This window comes from Drosophila grimshawi, unplaced genomic scaffold, assembly GCF_018153295.1.
Source record: "Drosophila grimshawi isolate 15287-2541.00 unplaced genomic scaffold, ASM1815329v1 contig_848, whole genome shotgun sequence".
NCBI classification, from domain to species: domain Eukaryota; kingdom Metazoa; phylum Arthropoda; class Insecta; order Diptera; family Drosophilidae; genus Drosophila; species Drosophila grimshawi.
In genome coordinates, this window is record NW_025063692.1 from 9,849,421 (window position 1) to 9,875,314 (window position 25,894).

Sequence of the window (25,894 nt, forward strand, 5' to 3'; positions counted from 1 at the left end):
TCGGCTGTTTGGGTCTGGCCAATGGGTTGCATGTTGGACAGCCGGCTTGATTGACACCTTTTAACTACCGTGGCGCAATTGGAACCGACGACTTTTGCGACTCTTGCGCTAAATTATTCACTTTGGCAGCGACAAAATCAAAACCCAAAACCCAAAACCAAAAGCACAAGCCAAACCCCGTGACATATTTTTCAGCTTAACAAAACAAAACAAAAACAAAAACAAAAACAAAACAAAATAAAACATTACAAAAAACCTTTCGCAATTGCACAGCGGCACCATTAGACCCACAATTACTTCGTACAGTTATCGACACCATGACGATTTCAGGATGCCGAATTAGATCTCAATGACCAAGTCCCTTGTCCGTTGTGGGTGGCTGTAAAACAGTTTAAATTGAATCGAATTTTGCACTGATCGCATCTATAATTATAATGGACCCGCTCCCCATCCATCCAACTCCATTCCCACCACCCCCTTTGCTCTTTTAGCCATGCCCAGCAAATTGTCGAGCTTATGCAACAGCCCCCAAGATGAAATGGATGCTGATGCCGGCGCTGGTGCTGGTGCTGGTAATGCTGACACGCCCAGTAACCAGTACCAGTACCAACTACCACTACCACTACCACTACCACTACCAGTTCCAGTTCGTGGACAGTCTGGCCTGGCCGCCAGAGTCCCGCTGCGAGCGATTGAAATATTTGCACGTCGCATATTTAGTTAGCATAATTTGCTCTCTAATTGTCACTGACAGTTTAAGAATGCGACTGGTTCGGTGCGATTGTTGTTGTTGCTGTTCGTCATTGTCAACACTTTTCCATACTCTGTTCTGTCCCAGCCAGACAACGAGTATATCGCTCCTATTCCCCCAACAGCCAACAGTTTGATGTGAAACTCAGTAAATCTCTTTGAGAAACAGAGTATTGTGCAGTCGGCTACGCTCAATTGCAACATTCTTACTTGCTGTGTTGTGTTTTGTTTTTTTTTTATGTTCATATTAGATTGGCACATTGTGTTTATATTTATTTATGAGCTCGACGAGTTGCAGCAACAGCTCCAATTACACCCACCGCTCAGGAGAACGCCGCCCGGCGACCGAGCCCTGCAACTGGGGCACTAATTAACGGTTGCACTCAAATACCGTTTGTTGTCACATGTAAATCGATGAAATACTATACATTCAAAACGTGTACATAACGGCTAAACTAATGTACTAATAATGTAACCGTTTAGTTTGGACACATTGGGAGCGGCTAACTGTTTTGTAGGAATATGCGATCTACTTCCACAATCACTGGCAAACGACAGGTTTATAAAGTGCCTGCTATATAATGATATATATTATGATCTTTCCACATTGTACACATAAAAGCATATATGTTTTTCATTATTTAATTATTTTCTTAACATATCATTAGAATAATGACAGGTGCAATTAGGAAGCATTCTTGATTATAGGGCTAGATTAAACTGTATGTCAAAAGACATTATTTAATAGTCAAATTTTGATTATGGAGTACAATTAATGTTGTTCTATCGCTCAAATTAAGCAAATAACTTTTATTTCGCCTTGGTCACTTTACACATCGAAAGTCTAAGAATTTAATTTGGGTTTGGATGGCGTTAAATGGGTTTTACTTTTGATTTATGCAACTCACCTTTGGATCTTAAGATATCACAGAATGGTTGTTTTGCATTAAGAAACGGCGACAGTTGTTCTTGTTCTTATTGTTGTTCTTGTTGTTGTTGGTGTTGGTGTTGCTGTCGTTCTTCTTCTTGCCATATGTGTTGGCTGTCGTTGCTACAACAGCTACAACAATTTGCTTGCCACTTTTTCGTCTGTTTCCAGTTTTTTTGTTTTTTTTTTTTCTTTGTGATTCTTTTTGTTCGTTCTACTTGCTTCTGACTACGCCTACTTTCCGGACCGGTAATATTGAAAATGTTGGCGTTTTAACAACTTTTTGCGTTTTTTGTTAGTATTTCGTTTCCCTTGGCAAATTAGTTGAGTTAAAGCCAAGTTTTTTTTACTAGAATCGTTATTCTTGGCCAACACTCGCATCGAGTTAATTGTTTATGTTGTGTTTCTTGTTGCTGTTGTTGTTTTACATGTTGCAAAGACAGCGACAACAACATGACGCAGCCCTGCGTCAATTGGAACACTGCAACAATAAAAAAAATATATATTAAATGATGTATATATAAACTTTGACATCCTATTTAAACATTGTTGTTCCCAATGTTTTCTATTTAAATAAATATGTTATACGTATTTAATTTAATTTAATTTAATTTAATTTAATTTAAGACAAACAATGTTTTGTTTAGAATATTACCAAATTATTTTTTACTCTACGAAAGATGATTTTTATATTTTTATTTCTTTTTTTCATCTGTTAGATTGACAAAATTTCATTTTTGAAATGAATTGATATTTCTCAAGGCACACAAATCAAAATCGCTAGCCGGAAAACCACAATTGCAATTACGAATAGAACAGAGAAACCCAATGAACCGTCGCGAAGGTTTTTATGGCCAGCTTAAGAGCGGTGCCTAGTCTAGGCTACTACTTGATTGCCATTGAAATGGAACGCAGAGACAATAAATAAGCAACACACAATTATATTGGCTGGAAAATGTTATAATGGAATTGCTTAAAATGCGAAATTAGTATTTTAATTAGCGTTTAATTAAGAGATTTATAAACGGTAGCAATACTGGTCTCGTCTGGTCTCAGTCAAGAGTAGTTATCAAGGCTATATTTGGTCTAGATCTGGCACTGGCCAGCTACTTCAAATGGTTCTCATCGTCATCGGCATCGCCATCGCCATCGCCATCGTCATCGTCATCGTTATCGTCATGCAACTGCAGGCGAAAGGCGGAAATTGTTCGATTCAATGAGCGCACGCTTCAGGAATTAAGCAAAAATTGCCAAGTCGGTAATCGAAGGAAAACAAAAAACAAACAAACAAAAAACCAAAAAAAAAAGCAAGTGGAACGCAAAATCTTTTTTGAGTCGAGTGGAAAACTATTTTCGTCACATTTCGCTTGGCCAATCGAAGCCACTGAGAGAATGTCACAATGCATTTGGATATGTTCAGCACCTTGATGATTTCTCGATTTAAGCCCAGACGATTGGTCAACGCTTGCCGCCCGACGTTAATTGCTTGCAACACAGCACACCGCACAGCAACAACAAAACATATTTCTAGCTGTTTGTTCAACTGTGCGTGCTCAGTACATCAAAATTACATTAGTTGCCGTCGGACGTTAAGTGAACTATATACATATACTTACACACATACACATACATACACACACACTTGCATGTGCTAAGTCTGCTACTAGCCAACTACACTTATAGCCCAACTGACCCATATTTGTGTCAGCTCGTATCGAGTTTCCGTGTCGATGTGTTAATTAGTCGACGCTTCTCTTTGCTTTGCCCTCTGCTAACTGTTTTCTTAATGATCGCAGCTGGGTCTGTGCAAACTAAATGCGAATGCTCTCACACATATAAAGGCTTTCCGCGCAAGATCTTATCCACAGCCCCTGTTTATAGTATATAGTATATAGTATGACAGCACAGTCTAATTTAGGATCCAAAAAATAACTATAACAATAAGCGCTGTTTAGATATCAAAAAAGAAACTCTCAAAAATATAATGATGAAGGACAGGAATAGATGAAAGCTATATTAACAATTGATATTACAAAGTCAAAGACTTTGCCTGATCGATTACAACTGTCAACATAAACAAACAATTCGAATTCCCGATAAATGGCATGTGTTGTTTGCTACCCTTGAAATGTTGCTGAATACAACACAAAAACCTTGAGGCTGACGAATGTGGATCAGAAATGTGGATCGAGCTTGAGCCGTCGACAAATTTGATGTCGATTCATGTCCGATACGTTAAACGAATCCAAATCCAAATTCGAATGCCTTCCGCCGGCCAAGTGCCACACATCTGCCAGCAGCAGCAGCAGCAGCAGCAGCGACAACAACAACAACAAGTACAGCAGCAACAGCAACAAGTACAACTCTATTATGCATGAATCGCCGGTTCGATCAAAGCGGCAAACACATCAACTAAACGATGGCAGAGGTAGCCCAAAATTGTCGGTGATTAAACAATGCTCGTAAAGAGAAATAAAAAAGCGAAAAAAAAAAAAACAATTATTGCTGGCCAAAGATATTGGTGAGGGGGCAGTGTGGAGGGGTGTGCTGGTAATGGTGGCATAGCCGAGTAGATGGGTAGCCGGGTAGCCGGGGAGCCGGCGTCATGCTGGCGGACGGTACATGAAGTCAACAAATGTTTTGGCGAGATGCTCAGCTCGCCACTCTGAATGAATGAATTGAATAAACGTCGAGTGCAAATGAATCGAATGCGGCTGCACTGTGAATCAAGCCTCAAGCGTGAGATTGTGCGAACGGAACTCGTAAATCAATGTGAGATTGTTGCTGCTGTTGTTGTTGTTGTTGCTGGTGCTGGTGCTGCTGGTGTTTATTGAAGACTGTCGTCAGCATCTGCCACTGGATCTGACTCTAGCTGTGATCATCATCACCATCATTAGGCGTCAAAAGCGTTTGACTCTTTGATTAATCGATTCGTGAATTGCAAGCTGTGCAGCGCAGTGGCGTTAAAGGAGTTAACACTCTGGGTGCCTGCAAGTTGGGAGCACTTGGGACATTAATTGGGCGCAAGCAGTAAATTCGACTGCCGTTTAATTGAGGAACGGTCAGTCAGATCGTGCCACACGCATCTGGTCAACAGTTGCGACACGCAACAACAGCAACAACAACACCAACAACAGCAACCACACCAACAACAGCAACAACATAGGGAAATTGCAAAATCATTTGGCCAGCTCTCTGCACAGTTCGATATCCGGTTGAGTTCGAATTGTTGTTCAACAACTTATTAAATCATTTTTGTGCATATTTCGTTGCACTTTTTCGTGGCTTGCATACACCATGCTAAGGCTAAAACAAAACAGCGCAAAAAACAAAAAGAAAAAAATAAAAAAAAATTAAATAATAATAAGAAATCAACTCACACTTGTATTACAAAATAAATATATAATGACATTGTATTGGCCCCACTAAGAAACTGTGAATGCAACGGAAATGGTAACTCAAGAACTGAAAATACACATTTGACCAGCTGGCAACTGGGTATATCTGGGTATATCATAATATCAGCATATCCCTACCAAAGAAATACCCAACATTTGAACTGGTTTTCCAATTGCTGATTTGCCTTGGAAACTCATCCTGAATAAATAGCCATAGCCTTATGGTGAATATATATATATCTATACTATATAGCTAATATAAAAACAATTAGTTGAACATTATTATTAATTATACGAGTGTTAATATGCATTATATATTAATTAAGCTACCTTGGGAATTTAATTTAAAAAATGTACATAAATCCAGCACCTCAATAATATGTGTGTATTCAATTTCAATTACCAACTGCACTCGTGTCCTTATTATCGAAGGCCACCTTCACTCTCATGTGCACAAGCATAGCTTTGAGGGTGAAAACGCACTCGTCCGGAGCATTATGTACATTTAAGCTTACATATATATATATATATATATATGTATATATATGCATGAATATAAATGAATGCCCTTCAATGAGCCAAACCTGAATATATACATACATATATCAAATGTATTGGAAAACTATATTCAAATGCTTATTAGCTAGAAAATTGTCGAGTAGTTGTTCAAATCTAAAATCGTATTTATGTATGTATGTATGTATGTATGTATGCATGTACATTTGTATTTGTCTCGCAATTAGTATTTGACCCCAAGCAACAACTGTTTGCATGCTGGCAGCATTTCTCATAAATTTTCACCTGCGGCTTTTTTTTTTGCGTTTTCCCATGCACTTTTACACTTGTGGCACTTGTGGCACATGTGAAAACGGCCACGTCCACCTGAGCCCATTGTTTTCACGTACGTAAACAAACATATTTTGAAAAAAGTTTTCTTTCTGTTTTCATTCATTTGCATCAATTGAGGTCTTTATTTTTGTATGAAAGTGTCAAAGCACTTGCAGAAATGTGCAACAAGCAATCTGCAACAAGCACTCAAATGCTTGATTGCAAACAGCTATAGTGTGTGTGTGTGTGTGTGTGTGTGTGCATATATATATATATATTTGTGCATATATGCAGAGATTGAGCTCCAGCTGAGATATACGCATTCATTGTCTACTTGTTGAACATTCTCTGACCGCAATCGGAGCGCTTCTATCCTTGGCTTAACATTTAATTGGACTTGTGCCTATGTTTAGATATTTTGATAACTTATGCACTGCCCTGCGCTCATTCAATGCAACTCTCAGTTTCCCTCTTGCACTCTCTCTTGGCCTTTAATAATTGAAGTGCTCTCGTGCCAATTGGCCTTGATGTGTGGGGATGCAACAGGAATTGGCTGTATCTGGGACTTGTTAGCTTAACTTCCGTGATAGGTAATCTAGTTGTTGTGATTTGTTCAAACCGTTCACAGACCTAATTAAATTGACGCTTTAATTAAAGTGCCCAACACATACATATCTGCAAAACCAAACGAAAATTGCACAACAATTTCAATATGAAATAAATACAATTTGCAGCCAATTTGTACTTATTTATCACAATCAAACGTTTTAGAATAGTAGAAAAATTTAAAATGAATCCAGCTCTGTGAACAATACAAGTGAAAACACAAGAGAAATTGTTCAAATAAATATAAAACTAAATCGTGAACTTTGCCGATATTCTTCACTTTTTTTGAAAATGGATTTCGTTTTTTTGGAGTCACGGGATGGATTGCAGGTGGACATCGAATTTGATTTACTATTAAGGCACTCAAGGGTTATTCAACACATGCATAAATGCACCGACTCCGACGACAAAGACCCAATTATTCCCGTGCACGGCGTCAATTACGAGACACTGCTCAACATCAGGCGTTGGATGCGTTTCCACAAGTTCGACGATGTGCCCGATTGGGTTCATTTTGAAGCCGGATATACGCCGGACGACCTCGAGCTCTGGACTGACGAATTTGACAATGATTTTCTAAACATAAGCCTCTCGAAGGTGGTGGAAATAATGAAAGGTGCCGACTTTTTAGATATACCCTGGCTAACAAAGCTCTGTGTTCGTCAACTTCGAATTCGGAATCCTTTGTATTAAATATGTGCACATTCTCAACTTAATAATAAGATATTTGGAAATACATGTAATTTAAATATATGTTCATAAATATATAAATAATGTGTGAAATGTTTAAATTAGGTGTAATACGCTGCTAGGAATACATTTCAGTGTCAGTGCAAGTATAAATTGCAAGCTAAATCGTTGTAGTCATTTCCGGCATTTCTATCTGTCTCTAATATATCTTTCTATTTACCTGTATACATTTATAACAAATCGAAGCTGGAATGATGATTGCTGATTGACAATCAGTAACAATAATCCAAACTTTAAGGACCAGAAAGCTGAACATGAACTTCGTTTCTAGAATTGTGGCCTTCTGCTTCAATTGTGGCTTAAAATAACTTTGTAATTAACAACGTTTTTTAAGGAAGTATCAAGTGACTATTTGTATGATTGTTTGAGCTGTTACCGACTGCCTTTTTACATAGTTGTTGACAGTGTTGCTGTTGTTTACACACACGAACGCACAACAGCAACAACAACAATGTATGCGAACACATATAACACCAACTGTCTCAAAGCAATGCAATACGAAATATATATGGAAATTTGTTACCATCTTCATTTGCATTTAGCCACAATGCGAGTGCAATTTTATTATTGCGTTGGCCATTGAGAATATGGCCAAATAGCAGCAGGCCCAGACCCACTGCATTCGTCACTGTTGTCATTTCAAGTACCATAATTAATACGCTTTAATTGCACAAAAAACACATTGCAATCGAGTGTGGCAATTGTGAGAACCAGCGACAGTCGTCGACAATTACAATTGAAATTGGTACACAGAATATGGAATACGAAATTCGAATTTTTGAATTCGGAATTCGGAATACAAATGCGACGATTGCAAAACAAATTGCTTGCAATTTGTCGACGCCGATCGTGAGTTATGCGTTCGATTCGAGTTCGAATTCGAATTCCGATTAGTATTATAATTCGAAGTCAAGCAGTGAATCAGTTCCAAGACAAATTGCAGCCACTTGTCAATTATGAAATGTGCTAAAGGAGCCCTTTTAAGAAGACAACGCAACAACTGCAGTAGGAAACAGACACTCCAAGTTGACAGTGCGATTTCTTAACCAAATATCATGAATTATTTCTTGTTCCGTTGTAATCTGCATGATATCGAATGGGTTAACAAGATTAACCTCAAGTAAAACTCAGCTTGAGCAGTCATTCTTCAACTAAGCTCTTACAAAGTGCTTTAAATGCTGCTCTTAAACATCGCCTGGGCAAATGTTGAGGCTGCCACTCGCCTAAGGATTTGTGGCAGACGCAATTTACAACAATTAAGAGCTTCATAAAATGCTTGTTTTTTTTTAGATACTTTTGAATGTTAACAGAAAAAAGAACTGGTCATGAAAATCGATCACTCGAAATGAACTTAAAACTGCCCAATAAAGACAAGACATAAAAGTGTTTTATCTTTAACTGCGACTTTTTATGCGATGCAATCGAATGAAATGCTGGATAATATGGTTATAATTATGTTTTATTGCATTCGTGAGATTCGCACTATAAAAGTAACTTGTAACAGGCAGATGAGAGGATTTTTTGTATATAGGGTATTTTATAGTGGGAAACTCCCGGCAAGATCACTCTTCCTTGTGTTGTCAGCTGTAATTGAAAAGCGGACAACCGCAACACGAACCACAAAACAGCGAAAATCAGCAATAACAACAACGAAAGGCCCAAAATGAAAATGAATTTGTTGCAGATAAAGATAAAGCCGTTGATGATCATTACGAACGTGATGATTAAATGTTGATGACTTGAATGATGATGATGCGCGTGCCGCAGCGTCATTTAGCGTTTGACTGACCAAAACGATCTTTGTGCAAATTTGTTAACGCTTCCGGCCAGGCCAACAAAGTAGAGCTTAAGTCTAAGCTGTAGCTGTTGCTGGAGCTGGCGCTGGAGCTGGAGCTGGAGCTGGAGCTGTAGCTGGTGCTGTACCTGGACCTGAACGGGCTGACTGGCTGACTGGCTAACTGCCTAACTGCCTAACTGGCTGACTGACTGCCCACCTGCCATAGACGTGCTACTGCTATAACAACAGCAACAACAGCAACAACAGCAACAATTGCAGTTTGCCTTTTCATAAATTTTTTTTAGACATTCACTTTGCCTTCTCGTTCAATGCCAAAGAAAAACGTGTCATAATTTCCGTGCCGCTTTTCACGAAGCCAACACAAAATCCAAAATAAACATTGAGATTCAAGTTTGGACTCAACTTTGATTTGAATGGCAGCTGGTGAAAGATGAGATTGCATTTTACCAATACAAACTTATGTGTGTGCTTTTTGTGGTAACTTGGCCATATAATTACGTCTACGAGTATTTGTGGATATTAAATCAAAAGTAACATCTACACGAGATAATCATATAGTGATGAATGCATATTCCATCCCCAAAATTTCGAAATAAAATTAATTGTTTAAAGATACAAAATTAATTGAATAAAAAATGATCCAGCTTCCTTTTTGTTTTGTAATTTCGATCTTATTTTAAAAATTAGAGTTGATCGATCCAACAGCTCTACAATATAAATATATTTCATAAATCAGTTGAATATCCAAAATTCTCAGTAAGTACACAAACTTTTCGAGCTGAATATAGCTGGCCTTTAAGCATTCATACATACATATGATATATAGATATATAGATATGAATGTGTTTGGAATTTTAGCACTTTCGATTTAACATTGGGCAATTAAGACAGCTGGCAGGAAGCCGTGCCCAAAATATCCGCTACTCTCTGATCTCTGCACGGCTGGGTTAATGGACAATGGAGGCGGGGTCACAGTCTGGTCGTTAGAACCGCTGTTGCAAACCCGTTAATTATGCTTAATAAATATTAGCTGCCAAAAGTCCAATAAGCCAGCGCTAAAACGGTGATAAAAACATCGAGAAAAAAACCGAAAATTGTACCAGACATTAAAGTCCCAACCGAAGTTCGACTCTAAGACTGCAACTAAGTCGAAGGCAGTGTCCAATATATCATATAGTAGTTAATTGCACTCGAGTGTGGTAACAGACCCAGATTGAAGTTCGAATGGCATGCAAAAGAAGCACTTACTCCAGTTTGTACACTGGTGCATAACACACAACTGACAACTGAGAACTGAGAAAATAAACAATTTAAAGCTTCCCCCTATTTCTCGAAATTGACACGAATCATTTTGCCAATTTAATCATGACGCAATAAGTTTATTATGTATAATTCAGTGTCTCTACAAAAACACTTGACCTCACCAGCAAAAACATATTTAAATAATTAAAAACAAATAAATAAATAAATCAGAAACAGCTCTTAAATATATTAATTCGTAATGCTCAAACACAGGTTCTAGTTTTATTGCAAATTTTTCTCCGGAAATGTCTTCGCTCACTCAAATGTAATCAGGGAGTTAGGCAAGTGTATCACGGATGCTGAAGGTTTGCATCATGAATTCAATTTGTATATAAGATCGAGAGGAATATAACTTTAATTTCACATTTCACAAAACTATGCAGACCACAGTGCGCTACAGCTGCGAGTTGCTTGCGGCAAGCTGCAACTGGTAGTTAAGCGACGTTTAAGCAAACGTTTGGCTGATCAAGCGACACGCCCCACACTGACCAGCAACTGTCACAGCAGGATCAGGGGAGGAGCGGACACAGCAGGAGGGAGGGAGGGAGGGGGGTAGTATGGTGTTTTGGGTTTGGGTCACAATTAATTTCCTTATTTGCAAGTCGATTAACAATAACAAAATCATGCAATGCATGCAGTTATTAACACACAAGTCCAATTAGAACTCTTAACACCCGTTCAACCACCACGAAGAGGAGCAGTTGCAGGGGGGGTGGGGTGTAAGCTGGGTGCTGGGTGCTGGGCTGCAATTTAGTTGCACTGCCAGGCATTTCGTAATAATTTAATAATCATATATTTCAAGCCGACCCGTCGCTGACTATGTACGTCGGAATCGATCAAAATGTTGCTTTAGCTGCTATTGAAATTGAAATTGAATTTAATTAAAGTTGATTATTATGACAAAATGATTAATTAGGCCAATTTAAAACGCCCACTTGGACCAGGCCCGACCACTGGTGCAATTCTAGACACATACACATGGCATACACATGTATTTGCACATGCTCACATGCAGATACTTAAGACACAGTCAGCGGCGACAACAACAAGCAGCGCTCAAGTGTCGTTGTTAATGATTATTGAAGCTGGCGACAAGTCTGCCTGCTAAATTGTTACTAATGTCGTGCCATAATTCAATGCAAGTGCCTCATAAGCAAACAGCTTGCTTAAAGTGGCTTACATGAGGAGCACCAAAGCCAGTGCTGTGGAGGACAGTCAGCTGTGAATGGCCGCTTTCAGTTGCAAGCGTTGAAGTCATAAATCTGCATAATGATTATGTCTATCGGCGAATGTGCGTCTTGCTGTAAGTGTGTGTGTGTGTGTGTGTGTGTGTTTGTTGCCACAAAGTGCGTGTGGGTTGCTTACGGTTACGGTTAACAACAATGTGCAAATTAGCCATAAGCTGAATACATCGTTCATTTGTGTTGGCCTTTCACATGCTGCAACAGGTGTGAAATATGCCACCTTTCAGAATGATCTGTGGCCAACTCTTGGCTTCGTCCAAAAACATTGAGATGCACTTTTAATGCCGTCAAAACAGTTGAACACAAAGCTGCATTTACAATTGTACAAAATGTCTGCACTGTGCACATTGAGACTTAAGATGATATCTGCTATATATAGAAAATTACTAACTAAATTATATATGTTTGGATAAGTACATGTACAAAAAACCGCAAATCTGGCTTCACACGGCCCAGTCGGGTACACAAATACACGTAGCTCTTTGAAAGTAAGTTTGGAGACAATGCCAAGCAAAATTCAACTTTCGCTAAAGAAACGCATACAAAAACACGAAAGAATGGCTGCCTGGGGCATGCCACAGATTGCATACTCTTGTAGACCGCAGTCAAATTGCATCTTACATCTTGATTTAAGCATAAATTAAAACAAGAAAGAAAAACACAACCGATTTTCCAATGAAAGCTATACAAATCTTGAACATTTGTCTCAAGTAAATTTCATTCGATATCGGATCTCAAATAGATCTCTAAATATGGTTGTAAATTAAAAGAGAGTTGTTTTGACCTTGAAGACGGATTTACCCAAATTGAAAAATTAAGTTGTTAAAATAAAGCTTCTAGAATTTAACAGCAGCAGCTTGAGTAGCTATGAGTAGTGCAAAGAGCAAATGGCTCTAAAAAGAAGCAGCAATTGAAACGAAAGTGACAATTTGAGATGAGTGAAGTTCACAGTCAGTTTCATTGCCAATTTGTGTCCAAAGCGTTCACTTATCGCATTTAATTGTAGCTATAATTTGTGTGAGTTGCAATTAAGGCATTGGTTGATGTGGTGTGCCCCACTTGCCCCGCCACACAAATATGATTAGCGATAATTGCGCTATGAAACTAGCCATAAAAGACGTTAAACTAAATGCTGACTTGGGCACATGTACACAGAGGCAGAGGCTAGAGAATGTCGCAGCAGAAAATTGGTCAAAAAGCGTGACAAATGCCATAAATTTGAGACGGCCAATTTATCTGGCAAGCAACTGTTTGGGGTGCAATTCGGGGCAGGGGCAGGATGCAACCAATGGCAGCATCCATACAAGTGCGATAGTAATCACCATTTACGGATCAATATTCGGATTATGTTCTTGCAAATGAAATTGATTGCACAGGAAGCGCATAGGCTAAGCCAAAAAAAAGAACAGATGCAGATACAATTGCTGACACAGATAGAGATATAGATACCGAGAACACATGTATGCAATGGCAATGGCAATTTGCAATTTTGCAATTGAGAGCACAACAACAGTTGTCGCTTTGCCAGATACTTGGCACTTGAAATCAATCAGACGCAATCAGACTAGCTTATGACAAGTTTATTGCAGCAACAGGTACAGATACAGATACAACCAGAGATAGACAACGAGATGGAGATGGAGATGTAGATACAAATGCTGCGGCAACTCAAAATGTTGCTGATCGGTTTCGATCTTATCCAAGTGACATAAGTGACATATGACACTGACAGTGTGATCGCTCGAACGGATCGATGGGACCACCGCCTGTGGCTGCCACAACAGCAACCGATTGACATCACCACGGCACGAACACACGGCTTATACAATGCCACTAACTTGGCCAACGTTGCCAACTTGGCGACGAGCCCTCAACAACAAAAAGGGGTCTGCCTTAACACTTATCAGTTCGCTACTAGCTCCACTAATTGTCCAATTCATTTTGATTGTATTGTCTATATTTGAATGCATTCTTTCTTCGCTCACAGCAATAAACTGGTAGGTTATTCAAATAAACAGCCGGAGCCAGAAACCCGATTGAATCAAATATTTATGGTATCCATTAAAGACGTTTAAAGAAAACGTTTACAAATATTAAGATCGGGGCTACCTCTGTCTACACATTCAATATACATGTATATATGCCGACAGACAGAAAGATACACTATCAATTTTGATATATGTACATATGTTGTTGTTGTTGTTAACTTAATATACAGGGTATCTCTACGTTAAGTATACCTAATTAATAGCCAACCATTTGTTGCTGACTTTTAATTGTTTAGTGAAATTTTAATATAATTTAATCTTATGTAGGTCTTATGGTTTTCCCAAATTGTTGAATTATTTATATGCAAATAGATAATCGAAAGATTCATGAATTTCAATTGAATAATAATATGAATATGCTGCAATAAATGTAAAAGTGAAAAGGGGGCAACTCCTCCCTCCTCAATGGAAGTTTTATTGCATTTTTTCAGAAGTTTTTCATGAGCCATCAAATTGATTGTTGATTGGAATATGGCGAGTTATAATTTGAGCGAGTTCTTAGACACCTGCGTGTTGTAAAAGATACATTTTATAGATACTTGTAATGGACATAGGCTTTTGCAATTTCAATAAACAATTTCCTCATTTGCAGCGATCAAAAATAAATTAAATAATGTTAACATAATTGTAATCTCAAATTGTTTGGCCCAAAGCTAAATGTGCGCCACGCCCCACAACAAGCAGTGATCCAAGTACGCTGATAATTTCCACATAATATCGGCAACAAATATGAGCTACATATATACTATGTATTTCGAATATATATTTATATATATATATGTATGTTCATATGTAGCAAAGAGTCAAGTACGAGCAAAAGAGTAATGTTGCATTATTGACAAAATTGTGTAGCATAATTTGGTTGCTGATTATTTCTGTAATTTGAAGATAAAATCAAACAATTGCATAAGACCACCAAATTGCCCATTGGATAATGCTAGCCCATAAATATAGCACAAACAGTAAGCACTCAGTGCGTATAAGCAATCTCTAACGTATTACAGCATCCAATAAAATGATTTGTTCGAAAATTGAGCAATTTGGAGAAAAGGAATCCCAGCTTGAGGGGACAATCGGAAAAGTGTAATGGTTTTGGGTTATGAAACCAACTATTCGTGTCAAAAATGATTGTGATGGAAAAGTATATGCATATAAGAATGCTCTAGTCGAGAAAGTATGACTAAGAGTATATTCCGATCAAGTCTTTATTCGCTATTTAAGGCAACTGATATTGAAACCAAAGAAATTTCAACAAACAGATATTGAAACGTTAGATATTTACTGCATACTTCATAATTGTATAAATACAGAAACTCGATTTTCGTTTAGGAAACTATAAAATGTGGTTTTATTGCTTTTATAAATCGATTCTTGGCGGTGTGCGGATATTATCAATAAACTGAAATAAACTCGATCTGCGCTTGTTATTCGAGAATTAATATTCAAAAATTAAAGTTTATAATTCTTTTAGTTTATGAGATTGGCTAAAAATTGGAGTCTTCAATTTTGTAGGAATTGCATACTTTTGTATGCAACTGCAACCAAGATTAGCCAAGGATCAAAGGAGCCTGAACGTGGCTGCATATGAAACGGACTGCACTTTAATCAACCCTACAATTAAGATAGTCTTAAAAGAGAAAAAATCGCATAATCGCCATCCAGATTGTGAAGGTTCCGATTGGTTCCGTTCGTGGAGTTTAATAAATTTCAATAATACTGTGTTGTCGACGGCTCCCCACTGAGTACGATGCTGATTGGCTGACAACGGGGTGCGCTGACACTTACTCGATCGGAATCAGATCCAAGTCCGACTTGGAGCCGCAGTATATGTTGGAGCTGCAGTTGGAGTCGGGGCAACCTTGGGTGTGTGTGTGTGGAACCCGTTGTGGCCGGATAGGCATTATCTCGGTGCATATTTTCCAAGACATGCCTATGAACATAATTGGGCTTTAATTGATACAGAAAAACGACAAATAAAACAAGTAGAAGTGCACTAGTCCAGAGTACTCGACTCTAGGCTACGCTGTTCACAGCACCAAATACGAAATAAAAATAATACTTGATATATAATAATAGGCGAGTATTTCAATTGCGAGTGAAATAATTGAAGCGTTAACAGAAAGTGTCGGTTCTCATTTATTGAAAAAGCCTTAAGCCTTAATGGCTTGCGGTGCAACGAGACATTTGTTCCTATTTATACACACATAATTCCTATTCTATTTGAACGAACTTCAACTTCAATATACCCCTTCAATGTGTACAGGGTATTGATAGCTGAAACGTGAATATGAAAAACTGAAAACTGAAAACTCGAAAACTCGAAAAGCCAACATGCAAATTCTAGTAAAAGGGAAGTGATTAGTTTTCATGTGATTTGAGTGTCTGGTTTGGTTTTGGTTTGGTTTGGTTTGGTTCAAGCACCGTTTGCATTTTCGGAGTGTGTACATAAATTATATCTATGTATTTGTGTATCATGTGTAAATATATGGCAAAAGCAAACATACATATATCATATCGAATTACCAACGGCCTTAACAACACAATTATGACTTGTTTCGACTGGCGGCCAAAAAGCCAAGCGGCCAATTCAATTGGCCTAATGAGTGCAACGAATTTGACAGCCAAACCGCAAAAATGTGTGCGAGTATTCGTTTCGTATCGGCCATACCCGTGGACTTGCCAGCCCGTTCGCATTCCCAAATTCATAATGCAGCTAATCGAAGCGATTGTCAATTCAAATTCGAATTCAGATCCAAATACGAGCCAAAAAATAGACAAAAAAAAAAGCGGTGTGTGAAAGGGCCGTCGCGACGACTGCAACGACATTATCAACATTCATGAATACTATATTTACATCCATATATATATTCAAATTGATATATACCTCTATATGGATACATTGCTATCTGCGTATCTGACTCTATGGCGCTTTTGTACAACTACAAATCACAGAGTCACGCCTACGAAATTTACATATACGTTTTTACATCTAACTATCTAAAAGCTAAAGTTGGCTGTTAATAATTTGGAGGATTTTCGTTGTGGGAGAACAATCATACTAATATACATATCAGAGTTGCTTTTGTACAAAGCTTTAAATACAATATAATATAATTAACTAATTGAATAGATGTATTAGATTAATGGATTAATAATGCACAACAATTTACATATGAACTTGGAACGAGATGCATGTTAATATATTCTATTCAATCCACTCCATTGAATCATTAATTATTGACGAAATTAGTTTTATCTATTAGGCCATATCAGGCATATATAGAAACGTTTATTTAAAATACACATGGGAATGTTTAGTTTTGAGTTTCGACTATTAAGCTGAACTGACTGAGCTTGTGAATATACCCCATGCTACTCTGTTACTTGGGTACAAGTGCAATTCATCAGCGGGCAATTAGCATAGAGCCATAAAGCGAATACGAACGACTGACTTAATTGACTCAATTTGGGCTTATGGAGCGACAAAATGTTTAAAGTTTTTTGGCCGCAACCAAAGCTGCCACCCCGACCCCCTTCACTCAGCCAATCAGCCACCCAGACACACCCCACCCCAAATATCTTGAGGCTGACTATGCATTGGATGCTGGCAAGTGTGTATGTGTGTGTATTGGGTATTGTGTGTGATTGTGAATATGCCTTATTGTGCTTATATTAACATTTTTCTTGATTAAGCAAATGGCAAATATATATTAAAGTTCGTTTCCTAAGTCTTTCGTTATATCGGCATCAAATTGCACAGAAACTTTTACTTTTATTTAGCAGCTCGTGCAGCGACAACAACAACAATAACAACAACAACAACAAAGCACTATTTTGTGTTAGTACACACACTTAACACTGTAATATTAACAACGACAGCAGCAGAAACCAGTAAATATTGCTGGCCTGCAGATAATTGTTTGCTATCTTAAATATTTCACTGTGTTGCAAAAAAATTTGTTCGTTTTTCTGCGACTTGCTTTGGGTAACTTATAAAGTTCAACAACAGCATTGGGTGGGTGTTGTTGCTGTTGTTGCTGTTGTTGAATGTCGCTAATTACAGTGGGCGTGACATTTTGGCTTAGAATGTGCTCCCACAGCGAAAGATTTTGGCATGTTTTGTTGGAACATCCCCAAAAAAAAGTTCGAAAATATGAAAAGGAAAAATGAAGCAAATATAAAGACGCCAAATCGGTGCCAAGGTTGCCGCGAGACATAGTCAAAGCCATAATTAGATCAACAGTCATAATTTTTATAGTTGTAATTATTGTTGCTGCTGCTGCTTTTCATTACAGTAGGACGCCAGCAACAATACAAAGCAGCAACAACAACATCAGTAACAAGCACAAAAAAAGCCGCCTTAAAATTTGAAGCTATAACAAAACCGAAAAAAAAGAAACACTTTAATTTGAGCGCATTTCATTTTGTCAAGTCGCTTGGCCCGTTGGCTGTGTATTGTTTGTTGCCAGCCAGTTGTTATTGTTATTGTTGTTGCTGATTTATAAACAAACAGAAACAACCACAGGCAACAATGGGGCACGTTTTGTAGGGCGGCCGACGCTTTACTTTACTTCTAGCCGCAAATTCGTAGCCAATTTAGATGTCATTGCGCCATTTTGTTTTCGATTCGACTTTATTGGCTTTCCCGCATTTAATTTGAAATTGAAACGCAAATACAAAAATACAAAAAGAAATCAAACCAAACAAAAAACTTTAACAGCCAACTGAAATGTACATAAAAAAAATGTTAAACAAAACAAATCTTATCAATCGCCATCAACTGATCTATAAACGAGAGCATTGAAACAAGTCGAATTGGAATGGGATTTCAAACTGGAGACTGGAGACTGGCGATTGTCGGGGGCAGCAGGTACAAGAGGTCAAGCTCGGGTTCACGAAAGGCGTCAACGGGCCACTCACAAAGCGATTGCAGGCAGATCCAGTTGTCAGATAAGCGCAACAACATTTGAAAGTGAAAGCATCGCTAAGTTCTCAGTTCGAGCCAAACAGCAATCGGACAAGGATCAATTCGAGTCGCACAGTCGAAAATTAAAGCAACCTTTGCTTACTGATCAACAATTTGGTGTATTTGTATTTGTTCAGCTCAAATAAAATAAAATATTTGCTTTTGTTTTATGTTTGAAGACAAATCTCAGTTCAGCTGTACTTGAGGCGCACCTGATTAAGGCATTTGCATTAAAGCGTGCCAACTGCTTAGCTTGTTCAATGGCCATCAGCAGCAGTAGATGGGCATTGGCAATTGGCAATTGGCAACTGGCAGCCAAGCTTGTCTTGTTGGCTGTCCAAGAAGAACCGACAGCAAATAGAGCGTGTCCATGCCAGACGCTTGACCAACTGTGTCTGTGTCTGCAACTTGAAAGTGCAGCGCAAATGAATGAATCAATGATTCAATGAATCGGGTTACATGATGCATTCAGTTGCCTCGTTCGGTTGCATAGATGCCCCGAATTGTGGCAACTTGTGGCAACACTTGTGCCTTGTGCCGCTGTGTTCTTGAGAATTATCGCATGGGGAATTCTCCCAGCGCATTCCTTTGCACCACATGTGGCTGCTGCTGCTGTTGCTGCTACTGCTGCTGCTGCTGCTGCTGCTGTTGCTGTTGCTGCCACTAATAATAATAATAACTGACTGTTCGTATTCGTATGTGGCGCGAGGTCTTGACATTGTACCTTGAGCAGTGTCATGTGTTGCTCTCGTCGTCGTTGTTGCTGCTGCTGCTGCTGTTATTGTTGTTGTTGTTGCCTTTTGCTCATGTCATCGGCAAATGTAAATGAAAATCTAATTGTTTGCCGATCTACAAATATATATGTATATGTGTGCGGGTGTGTATCAGTGTGTTACAAGGCATGGCCAACATTTATCTATCAACCAGCATCCACACCCAGTGGGCGTTGCACATAGACAGAAAACGCAGTTGCTCCACTTTTGTCAACGGCCGTGCACTGTTGAATCATCGAGGTCGGCAGAGAAGGTTTTTGGGGGCAAGTACTCGCACATGCAACAGCCTGATGCAGTTGCACAACCCAAACTATTGATAAACCATAAGCGATGCGCTTGACTGACTGTTATTGCTGTTGCAACCACAACATTCTTGGCAGGGCTCATTGCAACCACAAAAGTGATTGCCCACCATCAACTAAGTCTAACGAGTATTCGCAGTTAATTAATCCAAACAAATTCCATGCACAATTCTATATAAGATGCCGCCCTCAGCTGTCCATATATGTGAACAGTATCCATGATGTCATTCTCGATCTTAAAATGCTTATCCAAGTCCAAATGCATGGCATTAATCACATTCGGCACCTTTGAACAGACGCCAAATTGGCACTGGGCCCGAAACCAAATAGGGATTCACCTTATTGAGAACTCAATGGAAGATTTGTGTAAGATTTGTGTAAGATTTGCCTGTGAAATTCTCATTGCATTGATTTTCATTTGCATACCAGAAATATTCCAAAGAAATGACATTTTACAAATTGAGAAATAAAAAACAATTATCGATTGCATTTCTCGATTACCAATGATATGCCAAGCAAATGGCTCATGCGAATGGCCACTCTACAAGTAACCATTGAAAAGATACCTATATATGTAAGGCCATGTGAAATACTCTATGTACATATATATGTACACAAAAACTAATACCCTCTCAACGCCTTTGGGAACAGTGTATAAAAAGGCCAAAAATTAATTATGGCTCAGCTGGAACAAATTGTCTGCATGTCGGTAATTCGTGTTATGGCTCGTTTGAAAATGAAAGTGCATACATATATACATACATATATGTATGTATGTGTAGATTGACCAATAAATAACATTTGATAGAATTACGTAAAAGTGATGGATGCATATAAATATCATTTCACCAATGCTTATTAGCCACATGCCAACTGCTTCAATTTCTTGTTTCTTATCTAATTAACAGCATTCTCTCTCCCTGTCTCCCTCTCTCTCTCTCTCTCTCTCTCTCTCGCTATTCTCTCTCTCTCTCCCTCTCTCTTGGCCAAATTCAAAATCTACAAATATCTGTGAGTATTCACAGAATTTCAGGTATTTTTTCAGAACTCTTCCATACCCTTCCAAGAACATCACATTAGAGTTATTGGTGCTTTATATATAATTATATATATATATCAACTGGGGTATCTGCTAGTGTAGAATGGGCTTTTGTTTGTTTGGTTAAGTTTATTATGGCTGTAGCATGCCGTAATATCTGCCACTGACTGCTCTTCATTCGGGTACTTTGTCATTATGCTGCAAGCAGCACTCGCATCTGAGTACATGGTCAATATGTATATAATATACATATGTATGCACATATGTGGGCGTTTGACAGTCCATGTTATTCGAATCCACGCCCCTTGCCTCAGCGCACCACCCGACACCCTGACAGGCCACAGCGATGCATTTTGTGGCACGTCTCATGTCTCACGTCTAATATCTCATGTCTCATGACTTCGGTCTTCGGTCTTCTGTCTTCTGTCTTCTGTCTTGTGTCTTGTGTTATTTGGCTTGTGTCTTGTATCTTGTGTGTAGAGTTTGTGGCTTGTCATTTGCCATTATTCACACTGGTAGCTGACAGAAGGCGAACGCAAAGTACAAAGATAAACATTTTGCATGGCCATTGGTAAAACTCATATAATTACAAGAAGCTGTCGCCGGGCAGCTTCAAATGACAACGGCAACAGCAACAGCAAGAGCAACAACAACAGCAACAACAACAGAAAGAGCAAAAAAAATTAGCAAATTTGCCAAACAATGCGGATCGCTGGGCACGAAGTCACCAAATGTCGCATTGATGGAACTTTTTTCTTTTGTCGGCTGCTCCATACCGATTCCCATACCCATTCCCATTCCCAATTCTCATTTCCACTCCCTAGCCACGGCTGGAGACTTGAGTCTCGATCGCCTGTTGCCCCAGCCGGGGCAGTGTGGCAATTATAGGTCTCGACTGGTGCCACGCGTCCACATTTACAAGACTAGCAAATTATGTGCACTTTGCGGCTAAGGCTGTTGTTGTTGTTGTTGTTGTTGCTGTTGTTGCTGTTGTTGCTGCAGTGACTGCTATTCTACTGCTGCCGCTTAGCTGCAGCAGATTGTACAGTAGAACTGCTTTATTGTGAACTGCTCTTGAGTAGAAGAAATGCAATTTTCAAAATCTTAATAATTGTCGCCAATGATTAACTTTGTGTGCTGGCTAAAATTCCGTTAGTATTATTACTAAATATGTATCGAAAGTGCTGATCCTATTGTCTGGGAAATACACAACAAGTAGACAGGTTTGGCAGTAACTATTTGTGTGAAATATGCTGCAAATCTTAACCTAAACAGATACTTAATGTTGCCGCACTGAAATGTATCTGTGGCAAATATTCAATTGTGTTCGGGTTCTAGTTGAGCAAGTATCTCAGCCAAGTCCTTGTTTTTGAGCTTAACTGTACTGCACAGTGGACACTAACTGAAATATGTACAAAAATACATGCATAACAAATATACAAATTGTGTGGCAAAGAGTAAGAAGCTGCCACGTCGCTGCTAAAATGGAGCAACTGTGGGGCTGAGGCTAGGCTGGAGCGGCACACTCACAGTTACACCTACGGTTGCAGTTGCATTTACTGTTACAATTACAGCAACAGTTACAGTTTCAGTTGCAGCTCGATAGCAGTTGCAGCGGTTAAGCGTTAACCTGGCTGGCTGCGACTGGCGATTTTTGGTTTCTGTTTTTGTCTGATTTTGGCAGCAGGTTCACTACGAACGTGGCATGCGCTGCACTTGAGAATTGGGTAAATGGTAAATGGACAACTGGCAACTGGCAACTGGCAACTGGCAACTGTGCAGCATGCCACACGGTGGTGCTGCCATATCCGAGTTGTCCATGTGCCGCACGCAGCTGAGTGCAGAGCACTCGAAACGAGAGCAAAAATAGTCATTGTTGTTGTTGTTGTTGCTGCTGTTGCTGTTGCTGTTGCTGCTGTTGTTGCAGCTTTCGGTAACCTATTTGTTGTTGCCTTTGGATTTTTGTTTAGCAGTTTAGCGCCCGTTGTCGTGTCCCCGGTGCCAGTAGTGTCCACGTACCAACATTGGCCTAATGTTGCACATTGTGTGCGGATCTTGTTTATTATGCAAGAAAGCTGCCAAACTAAGCCAGTGACAACAGCAACAACAGCAACAGCAACTGCTGAGCACAACATATAACCGAAAGAAAAGTTATTTACTCAGCGTATCCAAAACTTTCATACTCCTATCAGTGCTCTGAATACCGATCAACAAATGCACAATGATAACAATCCATATGAAAAAAAAATGTTCTAGCAAACTGTTTATCCTTTTTTACTTTCCATTTTGTCTGTCAGTTTTCGCAGCATTTGGTTGTGGTGGATGTCTACAAGAAAAATGGTTTTCACATTTTCAATTTTCGATAAATTCAATAATTGATTTGGAAGAGCCTTGAAAATGGTGTTGAAGTCAATCGGACTGAATTAGAGCAGTCGGCCTAGCAACCTGAAAAGTTTTACTAACTCATTAAAATCTATGAAAATCAGTTTGAAAAGCATAAAAAGTAGCTGGCCATTTCCAAATGCCCCTCAAAATCGGTTCATAAATGGAAATTGGTGGGTAAAAATTCGCTTTATTTTTGATTGGAGATCGAATTATACAAATTATAGATAGATTAACGATGAAATTTGCAGCATTGATCAGCTCGGAAATATGTCATAAGTTGTACACTAATATTTGAACATTCGCAGCTTATTTAAAATGTTGCCACACAATTCATATAAGGAATGATTACCAGCAGCATGTGGATTTTGATTGCTGGAATTGCCCAAAGCTTGGAGCATTCAGCACTTTCACATGCACTGCGCACTCCACATACAAATGCCTAATTTCAGGTCGAGTATTTTAATATGCGTATAACAAAATACCTTTTCGACTTGTTGTTGTCGTTGTTGGTTTTCGTCACTATTTGTGGCCCAATGTTTCACTTGATACACAAAACAAAAACAAAAACACATAAATAAATTGACAAATTATAATACATATGTATGTAATAATAATAAATAAAATATACAAGAAAACACACACAGACACAATTCGAATTCACAAACCGAATTTAAAATGAAAGGCAACGCGTGCCAAGTGTCGTTATTGGGTGCTCCGCTCGGATCGATTTTGAAAGAACCCGCCAAATCCGCGAATGCAACAGCAAAAGCAACAGCAACAGCAACTGCTACAGCTACGGCTACTGTCTATTGTCTACTGTCTACTGTCTACTGGCACTGGACTGCCTGCCAGCAGACAACTGCGAGCGGCGAGCTGCAGACTGCGCTGCAGACTGACTGCAAATGGAAACGAAACACGAGACACAAACTGGAATCGAAACAGGTCTAAATCGTTCTGCGCTGAGGCGATATGCATGTGCCTGTATATATATTATTCCACATATAGCCTGTTAAAGGTTGGCCAAAACGGCCCACAGCTAATCAGGCTCTTATGCATTTTACTAACCAATGTGATTTAAATAGCAGGAATGTTGTTGCAATAATACTCCAAGATCAATAACAGCTGAAAAGATGTGGGAAAAGGGTCACCCTTTCGGTGACCTTTGAATAAGTTGATCAGTTGGCAATTTTAGCTGTAGATTTTATTTAATTTGCTGGCCATAAAACTAATGCACACTCGAAGTTTTCTGACTCTAGCCAATCTTTTGGGATAAGCACCAATCAAACTAGCAAATTAGTTGACTCCAACTGCAGTCCTAACTTTTGGTATCGGTCTAAGTTCACTTCTATAGTTAATTAACTAAAAAGATAATGTTGCATTATAATTGAATGCGAGGCAAAACTAGAGCAGGTTGTCCTGTCGAACGTTGCCTTGAATCCAACTTGAAATCCAAATGGTTCGTCAAACATATGACGATATATATATATATATGTATATCTTATCTAGATGTGCCACAAAAACCTTGATGTGTGCCAGACATATAAAAGAGCCAAAGTTAATGCCTCGGCAATCCTCAAGCGTTTAATGCATTTCCTGTCAAAATCGCCCTATTAAAAGTACAGCAAGATACAAATCGTAAATTTGATATGCCACCTGCCGCCGGACATTCGTTTGGGGCAAGGTCAGCGACGAGCTGACAGCCAAAGTGGCAACCGGTGAGCATCGATGGTCGCATGGATTGCCTTGATTGTTGCGGTTCAGTGCAACTGCCTCGGAAGTGTTTTTCTCGCTTTTTTCGCATACCCTTTGCAAAGGCTACCATAAATCTGTCACGCAACTCGTAACGCATTAGAAAAGACAATTGCAGAACAGATTATTCTGTTTATATGCATGTTGTGCAGGCCTCATCGGATTGATATTTATTCAATATGTGAAGCAGTGTATTAAAAGGATCAGTTTTCTATGTTTATGTTTATCGAGTAGAGTATTTCATCTTCGGCTGATACGTTTCTAGTCGTTGGCAGCTTGATTTGATCGCATTGTTTTGTCCAAGTTCAGGTTGACGCTTCCTCTTGGGGGCGCTGTGCAGCGTTGCAGAAAACTAACAGCTTGGGGGGCACTGAGACACATTTGTACATTTGTACATTTGTAGAAGACTGGCCTCAAGTGTGGCATAAATTAGCGCCGCATTAAGGCGTAAACTGTTGCCAGCAGCAATCCGTTAAGTTTGGAATTCACTTGGATATACATATATACTTATTTGTATGTAGTATATTATTAGAGAATAATTAATCAGCTTACCTCAATCTTCAGATGGAATTCGGCTTGACTGCCCGTTGTATCCCAACCAGATCTAAAACAGGTTGCGATCAACAATTGTGCCAGAACCAACAACAACAACAACAACAAAAAATACACAAAATACACTAAATACACACAATACAGACACAAAAGATTACGCACACACACTCGGATAGAGTAAATATTTGTTTTGGGGACTGTGCAAAAATTGCAGACAGCATTAGCTAATTAATCGATTTGCATTATAACAATTGTATTTCATAACTTTTTCAAACAAAAATCTTTTCAAATGCACGGCAAATAAAAAAAAAAACAATTAAACACCAAACAAATGAAAGGTTTCATCTGTTATATACAGAAGAAGAAAACAAAAAATATATAGATACGTACATAAATATATATATTTATGCTGTTGTCATCAACGACAAATTAACAATATTTAACACTCGGCCATTAATGAAATAAATAACTGTTGC

General features: G+C 38.8%; 1 protein-coding gene across 2 annotated transcripts in view; it reads right to left on the reverse strand.

The window, feature by feature from the left end:
• Window positions 1-25,518, reverse strand: part of LOC6565955 — a 38,515-nt gene extending 12,997 nt beyond the window's left edge. Inside the window, exons 1-3 of one of the 2 annotated variants that reach the window (XM_043215966.1) lie at window positions 23,783-23,977; window positions 23,600-23,658; window positions 1,659-2,159 (exon numbers count right to left, since the gene is read on the reverse strand). The gene's annotated coding sequence lies outside the window, so the exon portion shown is untranslated. Of the gene's footprint in view, window positions 1-1,658; window positions 2,160-23,599; window positions 23,659-23,782; window positions 23,978-25,418 lie in introns of those variants that run through there. The other variant, XM_001992380.3, reaches the window with a different exon arrangement.
• Window positions 25,519-25,894: the final 376 nt, after the last annotated feature.